Source organism: Rhinatrema bivittatum, chromosome 6, assembly GCF_901001135.1.
Source record: "Rhinatrema bivittatum chromosome 6, aRhiBiv1.1, whole genome shotgun sequence".
Taxonomy (NCBI): Eukaryota; Metazoa; Chordata; class Amphibia; order Gymnophiona; family Rhinatrematidae; genus Rhinatrema; species Rhinatrema bivittatum.
This window is the reverse complement of record NC_042620.1, coordinates 301,996,256-302,013,372: the sequence shown is the minus strand read 5'-3', so window position 1 is coordinate 302,013,372 and position 17,117 is coordinate 301,996,256.

Genomic DNA, 17,117 nt, shown 5'->3' with positions numbered 1-17,117 from the left:
ATTGTGGACTGTGCTACCACTGCGGCTGTTTTGCCGCACATGATAAACTGGTTCCTGTTTTACATATACTCCGCCCCCTGACTAATTTGCATTCGCAAATCGCGTTAACGGCTGTTAGCGCGATTTGCGAATTTATCGCACGCGGTAAACTGCTTGGAAAATGAGGCCCTAAAAGACTTGGTCAAATTCCATCATGCCACTGGAAGCAAGAAGTAAACAAGGTAATGAAAGGGGAATTTTAAAAGCCCGACTGTTACGCCTGTCGGTCACAGATGGCTGTGACCTCTGTTGCTCACCTCCTTTTTTGCAGCTTTGACTCTGTCAGGAAGATGTGGCCTCTGTCAGCTATCACTGACCTGTCTACAGTTCCCGGGCCTCCCTGGACTCCGCGGGCGTTGCTGACTGCCATCTTGTGCGTGCACATGGACCAGTTTTAAGCACGTCATGGCGGGAACCTCGGAGGTGTCCCCGCCGGATGACGTCAGTCTTCCAGGACATTTAAGCTAGCGGACCCTTCCTACCAATGACTTGGCACTACGGACTTCCCATTCCAGGCCTGCTCCTTTTGCCATGAGACGCTCTGGGTAACTGCTCCTCGGGGGCCCTTTTTCGTCTCTGGCTAGCCGCTCCTCGGAGGGCCTTTCACCTTGGACTACTGCTTGCCCCGCTTCCCGGGGCTTCTCCTGGAACCTTCGCTACTGTGAGTACCTCTGCTCTATGGACCACTATAGTACCATCTCTAGTGTGGAATCCTCTTCGGTGTACCCAGCGCTGCAAGCCACTACCGTGGAATCCTCTTCGGTGTACCCCGCACTGTGGGTTACTACTGAACCATCTCCAGTGTGGAAACCTCATCATTGTACCCCACGCTGAGGACCACTACCGTATCATCTCTAGTGAGGAACCTTCTTCGGTGTGCCCTGCTCCTCGTATCTACAGTATCATCTCTACAGAGGTATTCCCCTTGACTTTACCCCACCGCACAGACTCTGTGACTTTTTCCTGCACACCCCGCTTCACGGGCAATGCCTTTATATTTCTGTAATAAAGAATCTATTCCACAGCGGTGTTTGATGTCTGCTGAGACCTCACCTCCTGATGGTGAGGCTCACTCCTCCCTGTGGGCAGTACCATCTCTCACCTCGGCCCTGGGCCCACATACCTACAGATCATAACAGATTCCCAAATCCATGGACCCAGCACAGGTCTTTGTGATTCAGGCCATCCCTGGCCTGGCCCAGTGAATTACAGAGCAGCAAAAGATATTAGAGACTTTGGCCAATGCCATTAATCTATTGAGTAATCAGCTGGACTCTGTCCCAACGCCTGTCAAGTCAAGCCCTGCTTCACATGCGTCACCTTTCTGGCCTCCAGTGCCTTACCAGCACCCCCTCATTTCACAGGTGACCCCCTTGTTGTGTAGGGGATTCTTGAACCAGTGCAGCATGCACTTTTCTCTACAACCTGCATATTTCCCCGACGTAGTATCCAAAACTACGTACATCTTGCCCCTTCTGGATGGAAAAGCCTTGGCCTGGGTGTCACCCCTCTGGGAGCGAATGGATCTGATCCTCAATGACTTGCTGGGCTTTCTCACCCTATTTCACTCCATATTTGATGACCCCAGTCCCAAGACCATCGCTGGACCTACGCTCCTGCATCTGCAACAAGGTGCCAAGTCACTAACCGATTATGTCATCGAGTTTAGGATGCTCTCCTCAGAATTATATTGGGATCTGGGCTGCCTGAGTGCCATATTCCTAGAAGGTCTAAGTTCATGTATCAAGGAGAACTCCCTGAGGCATTGGATTCTCTCATTGACCTCGCCAGTCATATTGATTGCGGCCTGTGTGAGCGATCACACGAGGCTAGGGAATCCAAGAGGATGTCTTCAGGTTTTCCATGCATTCGTCCAACACCATCCACCTAGACTGCTCCTACACCAAGCACCGAGGAAGAGGAACCGATGCAAATGGGTCACAACCATCTATCTGCAAAGGAGAAGCGTCGTCGGCAAAGATCAGGTCTTTGCATGTATTGTGGCCAACCGGGTCATGTGGTACCCTCCTGTCCACTCTGGGAAACTCCCAGGCCTAGGATCTGCAGAAGACTCCTTAGGCCTGACCGCACCCTCTCCTCTGCTGACACTGCCTGTCTCAATCAACTCGGGTGCTCTGGAAATTCATACCCTAGCACTGGTGGACTCCGGGGCCGGTAGAAATTTTATAGTCAGACAACTCGTGGAACACCTTCGTATCCCCACTGTCTGGACTCCTGCACCATTGCTACTTTCTTCTATTCATGGCGAACCGTTACCAAACAAAGTTACCTTCTCCACGTGTCCCATCCAACTTCGCACCAGGTCACTGCACATGGAGACCATTTTTTTCTTGATTCTAGATAAGGCTATTCACCCTGTGGTTCTCGGACTGCCATGGTTACAACTGCACACACCAAAATTCAATAGGGGCACTCTACGATTGTCCCACTGGGGTAACTTCTGCCATGGAAAGTGCTTAGAGATCATGTCCCTGATGCATTGCCTGGCTAAAGCAACATCCATTCCGGGTCTTCCGCTGCAGTACTCCTCCTTTAAAGACGTGTTCTCCAAGAAAGCTGCGGACACTTTAACACCTCACTGCTCATTTGATTGTGCTATAAACTTACTACCCAACACTGAGCCTCCCCGAGGAAGGGTTTACCCACTTTCTCTGACTGAGACAAAGGCCATGTCTGAATATATACAAGAGAATTTGGCGAAAGGCTTCTTTCGGCCTTCTAAGTCTCCCGCTGGAGCCAGGATCTTTTTTGTGGGAAAAAAGACGGCTCCCTCCAGCCATGCATAGATTACTGTGGCTTAAATGAGATTACCCAGAAGAATCACTATTCCCTGCCATTAATCTCTGAACTTTTTGACAGGCTCCAAGGAGCCAAGATATTTACCAAATTGGACCTTAGAGGAGCCTATAATTTGGTTAGGATACACAGGAGTGATGAAAGGAAAACTGCATTTAACACCCGCGATGGCCATTTTGAATATTTGGTAACGCTCCGGCGGTATTTCAGAATATGATGAACGATATCTTCAGAGACATGCTCTCTTTTTTTTCCTGGTTCAATTTCCTCTTGAGATACTGGCCAGCCAACAAGAACACCTGAGCCAATGCACTCTCCCGTTTGTTCACCACGGAAGATGTTCCAGATGTCCCACGGCACATCATCGATCTCACGAGAGTTCTCCTCTCTGCCAAGCACACAGTGCCATCTGGGAAGATGATGGTTCCCCAACCATAAGGAATATCCTCCACTGGGTGCATGATTCCTTGCTTGCAGGCCACCCTGGACAAGCTCAAACTCTTTCCACTCTTCAGAGATTCTACTGGTGGCCACTGGATGAAAAAAAGATGCTCAAGCATATGTAGAATTATGCCCCACTTGTGCCCGGCAGAAGCAGCCAGCAGACTACCCTTGGGGGCTCTTTCAACCTCTTCCTGCACCTAGTGAGCTGTGGACACATATAGCCACGGATTTCATTGTGGATTTACCCTCATCCAGTGGCAACAACATCATTTCGGTCACTGTGGAATGCTTTTCGAAGATGGCTCACTTCGTGGCATTAGCTGGTCTACCTTCAGCTCCGGAGTTAACAAAATTGTTCATTCGACACATTTTTCATCTTCATGGACTCCCAAGACACTAATGGACACTTCATGGACTCTCAAGACAATAATGACCCAAATTACCATGTTATTCTGGGAAGGAGGCAGGTCAGTAATAAAGTTCGTTGAGATGCTGGACCATGGCTCAGTGGGTGCTGGGAGTGGCTGAAGTAAGCCACATGGCTTTCCCATGGGTAGCTTCTGCTGTGCACAGGTGGGACACGAGTCCACTTAGTTTTGAGAGACTTGCACCATATTAGGCCACCAATAGTGTCTTTGCAGCATTTCCAAGGTCCTTGCTCGACCAGGGTGACCTGCCAATTTGGAGTCGTGAGCCCATCTTAACACTCGCTCACGTAGCCTATGAGGCAGATGGTCTTCCCAGCCAGGACTGTAGTAGTAGCGGCCAGGGAAATACAAGCAGGGTCAATGATGAAACTAGGAACTTCGGGGACATCTTCAGGTTCAAATGATCTGGATAGCGCATCTGCGCGCTGGTTCTTGGTGCCAGGACGAAAACATAGATTGAAGTCAAATCATTCAAGAACAGTGCCCAGCGGTCCTGATGAGGATTCAAGAGTTGAGCCTCCTTGAGATGGTCGAGGTTCTTGTGGTCAGTGAAGATGGTAAATTTATGTTGTGCCCCTTCCAACCAGGGGCGCCACTCCTGAAGTGCAAGCTTGACCATGAGGAGTTTGTGGTCACCCACATTATAGCATTGTTCTGTGGGGGAGAACTTATTATAGTAGAAAGAGCAGGGGAGTGTTGACTCAGAACGGCTCCAGCATCGATCGCAGAGGAGTCCACTTCTACGATGAATGGACATCTGGGATCCGGGTGATGGAGACAAGGGCTGGAGCTGAAGGCCTCCTTAATCATCTGGAAGGCTGCCAGTGCTTTGGGTGACCATACCCGGGTGTTGACCCCTTTCCTTGTCATAGTGGTAAGTGGGGCAACTATGGAGGAGTAGTTAGCAATGAAGCTTCGGTAATAATTGGTGAAACCAAGAAAACATTGCAGGGCCCGGAGGCCTACTGGCTGGGGCCAGTCACGGGTCCCTTGGACTTTCTCTGGATCCATTGAAAATCCATGGTCAGAAATGATGTATCCTAGAAAGGGTAAGCGATTGCGCTCAAACAGACATTTTTCCAGCTTGGTGTACAAGTGGTTTTCTCTCAGACATTGAAGGACAATATGGACATGTTCATGATGGGACTTTAAGTCCTTAGAGAATATCAGGATGTCGTTTAGATATATGACTATGAAGTTGTACAGGAGATCTCGGAAGATTTCATTCATAAATCGCTGAAAGATGGCTGGAGCATTACAAATCCCAAAGGGCATCACTATGTATTTTGTAGTGACCGTCTCTTGTATTAAATGCTGTCTTCCAAATATCATCAAGTTGGATACATACCAGATTGTACGCACCCCTCAGGTCCAACTTGGAGAAGATTCGTGCCCCTTCTAGGTGATCAAACAATTCGCTGATGACCCCTGTAATCAATGACCCCTGTAATCAATACAGGGACGTAGCCTGCCGTCCTTTTTTTTTTCACGAAGAAGAACCCCGCACCAGCAGGGGAGTCAGATGGACAGATGAAGCCTTTCTCTACATTCTCTTTAATGTATTCAGACATAGCCTGAGTCTCAGGCTGGGACAATGGGTAGGTTCTGCCTTTGGGAGGCATAGTGCCCAGCAGGAGTTCAATAGAACAGTTGAACTTATGTAATGGAGGCAGGGTATCTGCTTTCTTCTTAGAGAAAACATCACTGAATTCAGAATATTGTGGAGGCAAGCCAGGTAAGGTAATACTTGAGAACAGGCATTACAGGAGAAACAGAATACAGGCAAGACTTTTGGCATTTAGAGCCCTACTGCACCAACTGCAGGGTTTGCCAATTGAACTGGGGTTCGTGGGTCTGGAGCCAGGGCAGCCCCAGGATAATTGGATGGGTTGAACGCTTCAAAACGTAGAAAGACATCTCCTCTGCATGGAGGGTACCCATGGTGAGATGGATGGCCACTGTCTGGTGAGTGATGAGACGGGGGAGATGATCTCCCTGGATGGAGATGATACGAAGGCTCACTTCTAGTGGTTGGAGAGGTATTATTCAAGAGTCTGATGATGTCATCCATAATGAAGCTGCCGTTCACTCCGGTGTCAACGAGTGCAGTTGTAGCAAAGGTGTGGGCCTTGATGCCCAAAGAAAACTGGAAGCAACAGTTGAGGACCAGAAACAGTTGCACCCAAGCTCGGGATTCCCACCGGGCTCAGGCTCTGCAGTTTCCCGGCCGGATGGGGCAAAACTGCAAGCGATGTCCAGAAGTGCCGCAGTAAAGGCAGAGGCCCTCCTTCCATCGACAAATATGCTCAGTCAGAGACAAGCGCCCCTGATTCACCTCCATGGGTTCCACCGTGGAAAGCGGTGGTAGGGAGTTCTTTACTGGGTTGCTGGATACGCTTGAGGAACATGTTGAAGGAGAGCATGGAGTATTTACTAGATATGTGTTTCGTTTTTTTCTACCGGGTCGTTTTTTGACTCGGATACTTCGTGGTAAAATTCGGGTTTTCTCGTTTAGTTTTTTTGAAAAATGAAATGAGGAAACCCGAAACCGGGCCAAAAAATGAAGCGGGAAACGAAGCTAAAAAAAAAAAAACCCACCCCAAGCATTTAAAATCATTTTCGTACATACATACAAACTCCCCCCACCATCCTGATCCCTCCCCAAGACTTACAAACATCCCTGGTGGTCCAGCGGGGTCCCGGGTGCCATTTGTTCCTCCGTGCCCATGTGCGCCATTGCCAGCCTTGCTCAAAATTGTGCCGAATAGCCTCTGAACTACCATGTCACAGGGGCTACCGGCGCCATTGGTCAGCCCCTATCACATGGCCATCGGCGCCATCTTGTGCTCCTACTATGTGACAGGAGCTGACCAATGGCGCCGGTAGCCCCTGTGACATAGTATGGGCAAAGGCTATCGGCGCCATTTTGATTACTGGCAGCTGACAACGAAATCGCTCCCGGACCCCCGCTGGACCCCCAGGGATTATTGGCAAGTCTTGGGGGGGTCAGGAGGGGGCTCCTGACCACCCCTTGGGTACCCCCCCCCCGGGGTACCCCCCAGGGGGGTACCAGCGCCATTGGTCGGTTCTCCTACCATGTGACAGGGGCTGACCAATGGTGCCGGTAGCCCCTGTGACATGGTAGTTCAGAGGCTATTCGGCACCATTTTGAGCAAGGCTGGCGATGGCGCACATGGGCATGGAGGAACAAATGGCACCCGGGACCCCGCTGGACCATCAGGGATGTTCGTAAGTCTTGGGGAGGGATCGGGATGGGGGGGGGTTGTATTATAGTTAATCTAAATGTTTGGGGTGGTTTGGGGTGGTTTTTAATTTAAAAAAAAAATGTGCCCCTCTCCCCATGCAAACCCGAAAAACGAAATTTCCCCGAAGTTCGGGGAAAATACTTTTCGGGTTTCGGGGCCCCCGAACCACTACGAATTAGGCAATTTCATTGTAATTGCCTAATTCGTGATAAACGACTGCACATCTCTAGTCTTTACTTCTAGGCATCTCTGCCGGAGGCGATGATCGATCCTATCGGCAAGGGAGATCAAATCTTCTAGAGACGTGGGAGTCTCACGAACAGAGAGCTCATCTTTCAGAGCACAGGAGAGACCATCTAGGAAGATGGCTTGCAGACAATCTTCTTGACACCCAAGTTCCGTGGCCAAGGTCCGAAATTCCACTGTATATTCGAAGAGGGTCCTTGACCCTTGTCGGAGGTGGAGTAGACTATTGATGGCGATAGCCAGACCTGGGTCTCCCAAGGTCTGCTTGAAGAGAGCAATGAAATCTGATAATCTAGAGAGGATGGAATCAGATCATTCCCATAAGGGAGAAGCCCATGCCAGAGCTTTCCCTTCCAAACAAGACAGAATGAAGGTTACCTTAGTAATCTCCTTCAAAAACAATGAGGGTTGCAGTGCAAATTGCATAAAGCACTGATTAAGGAAACCACAACAGGTGGCCAATCCTGGTAGGGCCCTGGAAGCGGAAGACTTCATCGAGTCCATGGCCTTGGCAACCTGTTGCACTCGGAGGTGGACCCTTAACCTGGGGCACTGGAGGAACACCTCTGATAGGGATCAGGAGGGAACTGCCCCCAGGGGGTGGAGCACTGGAGGAGACAGAGACTAGGATGAGCTTCACCACTGAAAGCCCGAGGTCCCCCTGGGAGGAGCCCATAGGGACACGGGCCACTTGGACTTAGGTGGGCCTCGCACGGGCTCCTGGGAGAGTAGAAGTCTGGCGTGCCCAAAGACACAGGGGGAGCGCGGTCGGGTTCGAGGCTAGAGGTCCGATGGAGGAAGGAGGAGCAGAATAGTGTAGGTGATGACAAGGCAAGAAACAGAGCCAGAATCTAGGGACAAGATCAGGCAAGCAAAGGTCAGAGTCCAGAGGTCAGTCCGTGGAATGGTCAACAAGACAAAGGTCAGGTACTGGAGATCAGATGAGGTCACAGGCAGGCTGAAGTCAGGAGGCAGGCAGCAGGTAGACGGGCAGGTCAAGGAACAAGCTGAGGTCTTGAGGCAGGCAGCAGATAGGCAGGCAGGTCAAGGAACAAGCTGAGGTGAGGCAGGCGGCAGGCAGGCAGGCAGGTCAAGGAACGAGCTGAGGTCAGTACCAGATAGACAGTTCAGAGGTACTACCTGGGGAGACTTACAAACGAACACAGGAACAAGACGAGCAGGAACTAGGATGCAGGAACAAGGCAGGAACAGAACTGGAACAGAAGGATCCTAGAACGAGAGTAGGAACAAGACAAGCGCAGGAACAAACGCAAAGGCAATCTCACATACAAGCCACCCGATTGCCATGGCAAGGAAGCCCAAACAGTAACTTCCTTATATTGGGGGATCAATCAGGGTGCGCCGCAGAACTGAGGCCCGCCCTTGGCCCTACAATAGGCTGGGTGGTCCGCATGTGCAAAGGGGCATGGTCAGCATCGGTGAGGATGCCGAACCTCGGCGTGAGGCCTGGCGTGCAGTGGAAGGCCCGGCGACTGCCGCTGCGGGATGCCGGGGCCTAGAGCAGCTGGCAACCACCGCTAGCGAGGCCAACCCAGGACCTACCATGGAACTGTGAAGATGAGCAGGCCCATGCTCGGGACTGCAGCGGATGGGGCACGTAACATTGGCTAGATTCTCTGATATCTCTTCTAGAGATTCAGTAAGCAAAAAATCTCCTTCCTTCAGGAAAGTCACCAGGCCCTCAATTGAATTTTATTGCTGTTATAGGAAGATGTTGGTTCACAAATTGCATGATTATTTTTTTCTGTTATATTTGAAAAGGGCTTATAGGATAATAACTTTATTGAGTCTAGAATTTTCATGTAACCTAAACCAGGCTGGGATCCTCTATTGGGTTCAAAATTTAGGCCTCTCTCTCTACTCAATCCAAATTATTATTTTTTTTGCAATGATATTAGCTCTTAGATTAGAGAAAATCTAATCTAATTGACAGAGAACCCTCCAGAACTTGGCCATGAATTGAGGGCCTCGATCCGACAGAATACTTTGAGGCAGGCCGTGTAGCCGAAAGATATGCTGGACGAACAGCTGGGCCAGCTGTGGCGCAGATGGCAATCCTGGCAATGGCACAAAATGCGCCATTTTACTAAAACGGTCGACGACCACCCAGATCACGGTGTTGCCACTGGATTGCGGCAGGTCTACCACGAAATCGGTTGCCACATGGGTCCAGGGTTCTGAGGGCGCTGGTAAGGGTTTAAGTAAGCCTGGAACTGCACCGGGGATCCTTTTGTGGCGGGCACACGACTGGCAGGACTCCACGTATGCCCGGACGTCTTTATTCATCCGTGGCCACCAGTAGTACCATCTCAAGGTCTGTAGTGTCTGGGATTGTCCAGGGTGGTCAGAACAACGTGAGTTGTGAGGCCATGCCAAGGCTTGTTTCCGCCAACACGGCTGAACTAGTGTCTTCCTGGGTGGGATGGTCGTGGTGGCCGACAACAGGATATGGGATGGCTCAATTATAAAATGCAGCTCCTCGGACTCTTCTGTAGACTTAAACACCCGTGACAGGGCGTCGGCCTTAACGTTCTTCCCAGCCGGTCTGTACCTGAGGATGAAATTTTAGCGGGTAAAGAACAGGACCCAAAGGGCTTGTCGTGGGTTGAGTCGCTAAGCCCGATGCAAGTATTCCAGATTCTTGTGATCTGTGAAGACTGTGAACTGGTGTTGAGCCCCTTCCAGCCACGGGCGCCACTCTTCTAAGGCCACCTTGATGGCCAAGAGCTCCTTATCGCCAATGGCATAATTCCGTTCTGCCGGTGAGAAGTGGCGGGAGAGAAAGGCACACAGATGTAGCTTATGGCCGTCGGAGGCCTGACTCAGCACGGCCCCCACTCCCTCTGAGGATGCGTCCACCTGGACCAAAAATGGCCGCTGCGGGTCCGGGTGCCTGAGGCAAGGTTGTTGCATGAGTGCCTCCTTGAGGCGACGAAAGGTGATTTCCGCTTCTGGAGGCCAATTTTTGGGGTCTGTGCCCTTTCGGGTCAGGGCCGTCATAGGAGCAACAATGGAGGCGTAGTGGGGAATGAAAGAGTGGTAATAATTGGCGAAGCCCAGAAATCTTTGGAGTGCCTTTGGTCCAGACGGCTGTGGCCATTCCTGAATGGCTTTTAGCTTTTGTGGATCCATATGGAATCCCTGACTGGAGACTATATATCCCAGGAAGGGGAGAGACTCTTGCTCGAACTGGCACTTTTCGATTCTCTCTGAGGCGTTGTAACATTTGGATGACATTTGGATGACAACTGGTAGCGTTAGTGGAGGTACTGGAGAAGCACGGCCCAGGATGAGACCTCCTTTCGGTCCTAGGCCCGGGCGTTTCCCAGCCGAGTCGGGCATACCGCTATCTGATGGCCCGCTGCTCCGCTGTAAAAACAGAGTCCTTCCCTTATCCGCCTGCGGCGTTCCTGTGGGGAGACTCTTCCGCGACCCAACTCCATGGGTTCCTCGGCAGACGTTCCAGGAACTTCAGCAGCATTCTTGGAAGGCGGTGAGGACCTCCTCGCCGCCTTGACTACTGGAAGGCGAAGCCTCATCCGGCGATCTACTCGGTTGGCCAATTCTACAAGGCCGTCAAGGTCTTCCGGAAGTTCTTTCGCCACTAGCTTCTTCTGAAGGCGTGAGGCTAGTCCTTCCAGAAAGATCCCATGGAGGCAGTCATCTCTCCAATTCAGCTCTGCGGCCAGGGTACGGAACTCCATTGCGTATTCAGCCACAGTCCGAGTACCTTGTCGCAATCGGAGTAATTCGGAGACCGCAGTGGATTTGCGGACAGGTTCATCAAACAGTTGCCGGATGGCAGACTGGAACTGGCTCAAGTTTTCGAAGATAGGGTCCCTTCTCACCCACAGATGCGAGGCCAAGATCAGAGGCCTACCATCGAGCAGGGACATAATGTAGCTGGTTTTAACCAGGTCATTGGGAAACTGCGCAGGGAGCAAGGAAAAACGAACCTGGCACTCGATACCCTCTCCGGCGTATCGAGAGGGTGCTGGGAGTTGCGTGGGAATTCCTTGTCCCAGGTCGCCCCCGGAAACCTGGACGGTGTGCGGTTGAGTAGGGCGGTCTCCTTGAGCCCCAAGTGGAGACGACAGCGTGGGGTTCATGGGCCCTAATGCCTCGAGGCGCTGGGTCAGGCCCTGTACCGCAGACACCAGGGCATTGAGGGTCTGTTGTTGCTCCTTCAGGCGCTGGGCCATTTCCGGAATGGCCTGGCGGGCGGATGACTCTGCCGGGTCCATGGACTTGGCAATCTGTTATGCTCAGGCTTGTGGACCCTTGGGCCGACGAGGGAATGTTACACCTTGCGGAGGATCTGTAGGTGCTCTCGTCGGGTGGCGAGGCAGGACAGAAGAGGAGAGCAGCTGACCCTTGATACTGAAGACAGAAGCTACTGTGGAGTCGGATGAGGAGGTGAGCAGATGGACGGTCTTCACCACTGGTGGTCTGCGGGCCCCCCGGGAGGAACCCGTAGGGACCCGACCGCTGGGACTTAGGTGGACCTAGAGAGGTCAGGGTATCGGTGCAAAGGCCAACTGGAGCTTCGCCCTGGAAGCCCGCGGTCCCCCCAGGAGGAGCCCTTAGGGACCCAGGCCGCTGGGACTTAGGTGGGCCCTTGGAGACGGTGGTCTTGAAGGAGTCCTAGGTCAAGTGCCAGAGGGTCGATGCTCACCAGTCTGAAGTCGTGTGTCAGAGAATCACCGCTTGCCAATCCGAAGTCAAGAACCAGAGAATCACCGTAAGCCAATCCGAAGTCAGGAACCGGGAACACCAAGACGAAACAGGAACCAGAGTCCGAGAACAGGGAACTCACCGAAGCAAGCAGACTAGACAGCGTTGGAGGACGTTGCCAAGTCGAGGAATGAGCAGAGGAAGCCTCCTTAAATACTTCCTCTGCTCTGGATCATTGGAAGCAGGTGAGCATCATTAAAGGGATCAGGTCCCTTTAAATTCAGTGAGGGGGCGCGGCCTCGCGCCTAAGATGGCAGCGGCAATCTTGGATTCCATGGCGGTGGCCATCTTGAATCCCCTCCGCGGGGAAGAAGCTGTGGTGTCGCACTGGGGAAGCTAGGACGGCTCTCCAGCATGGGGGCACCCCGATAGCCTGCGCCCACGCGCGGGGGATCGGCACCGGGCCCGGGCTCCTCTGGACATTTTCCGCAGCGGGTCAGGTAGGGGGCGCGGCACACAACACTATGGCCCTCCAGAAACTCTTCTGTACCTTGCCAGCTGTGTGCTGTCCCCAATGCTGTCCCCAATGCTGTTCACAAATGCTGTTCCCAATGCTGCTCCCCGATGCAGTCCCCGATGCTGTTGTTTGTATTTCCGTGCCGGGTCTGCCCACGTGCAACACTAGCCATCCAATCTCTGTTTAAATCCCACCTTCCAAGACCAAAAAAATGCAGTAACAATGAGCCAATTACAACCAATTCGCAAAAAAAAAAACAAAACGCACACACACACATGGCACGGGTCGAAACTCGAATTTTGGTCGTAACTCGAAACTGAAAATTGTGGTCGAAACTCAAAATTTGTTCGGAACCCGAAACTTTGAATGTTGGTTGTAACTCCAATTGGTCGTAACCCAAGCCGTTCGTAACCCGAGGGCCCACTGTATATAGTATGTGAGTAGAGGCTATTTACACTCATATGTTTTCATTTTTATATATGTAACATTTTGAAATTTTACCCTAAAATATGATTCTATTTTTTTTCTCATCCCCTTTAGAAGAAGATAGATAAGGTATTGTCTGATTTTCTATGGTATTACAGAAGGCCTAGGATAGTTTTTAGGAAACTCAAAGCTCCAAAGGAATACGGAGTTGTTAATTTCCCAGATTTTTAAAACTATCCCTAGGCTTACGTTTTGCAACAGGTTTTCTATTGGTTATGGTTAGATGCATTTTTAATCTTAAATTTTGTCCCCAATGGCTTGAATTGGAATGTTCTAGTATACCTTCTTAATGTTGTGGCATTGCCTGGGATGAAGTTGCCTAGTCACCTACATCAAATTCCTATAAAATGCTCAATGCATATGCAGAAACATGTAGCCTTCTTGCAGATACTTTAGTTTGTCACCTCTTTGGTATATTCCCTTCTTTTGGATTGATTAGTATAGTGTCAAGTGGAGTTTGCAATGATGTGGAATTTGGCTCTTTAATCAAGTGGCTAAAGAGGTTAAATTGTTATCTATTACTGAATTAATATCTAATTTTGATCTTCCCCGTTCTCAATATTTTCAGTGGTTAAAGCATCTAGGTTGCATTAGATCTAGTGAGATCTCAATGGATTGGGCATTGTCCAAATCAGGTATTTTTTCTTGTTTTCTTAATTTGGAATCTAGTGGGGATATATTCTATGGATTTTACAAGCTTCTTAGTCTGCAAATTTCATAAATGTGTGGGTTTAGAATAAAGTTGGGAATCTGATTTGCAATATTCCATGATTGTGATTTCTTGGGATTATTTTTGTCTTTCTTCTGTTAGAATGTCATTATCCTCTAATATTACACAATCTATGTTTTTTTGGGGCTCAACGAGTAGTATGGTTGGAAAGTATTTAAAGATGGGTTATCCTCTACTCATCAGTGCTAGTCTTGATCAGAAGTAAACAAAATTATCTCATGTGCTTTTTTTTTCTTTTTTGTTCTAATGTTTATGATTTTTGGATTGACAATTGGGATAGAATTTCAGAAATTCTGTACCTTACTATTCTACTCTCATATTGTCTTTACTCGCTCTGCATAAAGATCTGTTAGATTTCCTTTTGTCAGTAGCTATTAAACGTATTATGGCTCTGAAGAATAGTGCTTTATTGAATGTTCACTTTTGCTGGAATTATGTTTGTTTATATTACAATTATGAGATAGTAGCAGCTATCAAGTTTAATAGAGTTGCTATGTGGGTAGCAGTGTGGAAACCAAAGGATTCATATCTTAATTTAGATTACTTGTTATATTTATGTAGTTGCACTTACAGCATGCCTTTTTTCCTTTTTTCTTTTTTTAAGATATTTTGTTGTTCCTCAGAATATATGTTGCGTACCCCGGCCACGTCAGGCCCGCGATTGGCTCTACTCACCCCCGTCGCCCGGGTCCTGGACCTTGCCCTTCCTCTTTGGCAGCAGTAGGCAGTCGCCTACACGCTCGCGCTCCTGCTACGCTCTCAGGTTCCTCTGGCAAGGTAAGGGGGGGTTCTAGGAAGGGCTGGGGGTGGGTTAGGGAGGGGAAGGGAGGGGAAGGTGCGGGGGCGGGGGGGGGGGCGGAAGGAAAGTTCTCTCCGAGGCCGCTCCGATTTCGGAGCGGTCTCGGAGGGAACGGAGGCAGGCTGCGCGGCTCGGCGTGCACAAGTTGCACAATTGTGCACCCCCTTGCACGCGCCGACACTGGATTTTATAACATGTGCACGGCTGTGCGCGAATGTTATAAAATCGGGTGTAGATTTGTTCTTGCTGGGTTGCGCGAACAAATCTGTGCCCGCGCGCAGGTTTTAAAATCTGCCCCATATTTTATACTGTGTGGGCAAATGTGTGCACACTATATTAAAATACACATAAATCTGCACAACATGTTCGCATATCAAAAATACATGATATGTATTTTTAACATAGCTGCATAAGGTTTTACTTATCCGGCTAAGTAGCACTGTTTAAGACATCTTGCTAAGGGGCCTATGCAATAAAGTGTGCCCAGCCTAGTGCACAGGTTAATGAGTGGTTGGACACAGAGGAACCACAGAAAGCAGCATCATGAAAAATTAAAAAGGCTTGACGTAAAAAAAAAATTTCTGGGCGCACAAGGCCATGTATATTGTGCTGGTAAATTAGCTGCTGAGGGTTAAAACGGATGCTCGTATTGAGCATCTGTTTTCATAATCTGCACACAATCACATCTCCTGGGTGACCAATGTCAAGGACGTGCAAGAGATGCACAATTTATCTGTACCACATCCTTTATAGTGTCACAGCACATTTGATTATTGCATCAGGCACCCAGGAGAGGCAGATGTGTGTGCATTGAAAAAACAGGCACCTAGTTTGGATGCATGTTTTTACGTGTGTGATATAGCATCGACCCCTAAGTAAGTTAGTGGGATAAGTAAAAGAAAACCACTACTTAGCAGGAGAAGTAAGATAGATGGATAACCAGCATTTGAAGACTTATCCAGTTATCTTTCTTATCCAGCTAAGTAGTACTTTGAAGACTTATCCGGCTAAATGGCTACATGGTGGACATCTCAAAATGTATCTGATTAAGTGGCAGACATCAGTTATGCATGCTTATTTGCGCTCCTAATTTTAATCATTTAAATGTGGAAATATAATTCACATATTTTCCTTAGCACTTTTTGGCTTTTACACATGTAAATTATCAAATGTTATAACACACAAGCATTAAGGAAATTACCAGTTTTACCAATTAGTCCACCAGTTTTCCCTGTATATCTCTAGATCATCAAGACTCCCTGGTTCTTCAGCTTGCACAGCCCCCAGTTTACCCAGACCCTTCACTCAGTCATTATTTGGCTATAAAGAATTCTCTTCTGACTTATATCAGATAATTAGCAAATGTAAATATGTACAGGAAACATCCATATGCACACTGCTTTCGCAGGTTATAAAATAGCAACATATACACACAAAGGTTGGCCCCACCCCGGGATGCCCCTGGCCCACCCCTAAACGATTATTGGCAAGTCTTGGGGGGGTCAGGAGGGGGCTCCTGACCACCCCTTGGGTACCCCCCCCCGGGGTACCCCCCAGGGGGGTACCAGCGCCATTGGTCGGTTCTCCTACCATGTGACAGGGGCTGACCAATGGTGCCGGTAGCCCCTGTGACATGGTAGTTCAGAGGCTATTCGGCACCATTTTGAGCAAGGCTGGCGATGGCGCACATGGGCATGGAGGAACAAATGGCACCCGGGACCCCGCTGGACCATCAGGGATGTTCGTAAGTCTTGGGGAGGGATCGGGATGGGGGGGGGGTTGTATTATAGTTAATCTAAATGTTTGGGGTGGTTTGGGGTGGTTTTTAATTTAAAAAAAAAAATGTGCCCCTCTCCCCATGCAAACCCGAAAAACGAAATTTCCCCGAAGTTCGGGGAAAATACTTTTCGGGTTTCGGGGCCCCCGAACCACTACGAATTAGGCAATTTCATTGTAATTGCCTAATTCGTGATAAACGACTGCACATCTCTAGTCTTTACTTCTAGGCATCTCTGCCGGAGGCGATGATCGATCCTATCGGCAAGGGAGATCAAATCTTCTAGAGACGTGGGAGTCTCACAAACAGAGAGCTCATCTTTCAGAGCACAGGAGAGACCATCTAGGAAGATGGCTTGCAGACAATCTTCTTGACACCCAAGTTCCGTGGCCAAGGTCCGAAATTCCACTGTATATTCGAAGAGGGTCCTTGACCCTTGTCGGAGGTGGAGTAGACTATTGATGGCGATAGCCAGACCTGGGTCTCCCAAGGTCTGCTTGAAGAGAGCAATGAAATCTGATAATCTAGAGAGGATGGAATCAGATCATTCCCATAAGGGAGAAGCCCATGCCAGAGCTTTCCCTTCCAAACAAGACAGAATGAAGGTTACCTTAGTAATCTCCTTCAAAAACAATGAGGGTTGCAGTGCAAATTGCATAAAGCACTGATTAAGGAAACCACAACAGGTGGCCAATCCTGGTAGGGCCCTGGAAGCGGAAGACTTCATCGAGTCCATGGCCTTGGCAACCTGTTGCACTCGGAGGTGGACCCTTAACCTGGGGCACTGGAGGAACACCTCTGATAGGGATCAGGAGGGAACTGCCCCCAGGGGGTGGAGCACTGGAGGAGACAGAGACTAGGATGAGCTTCACC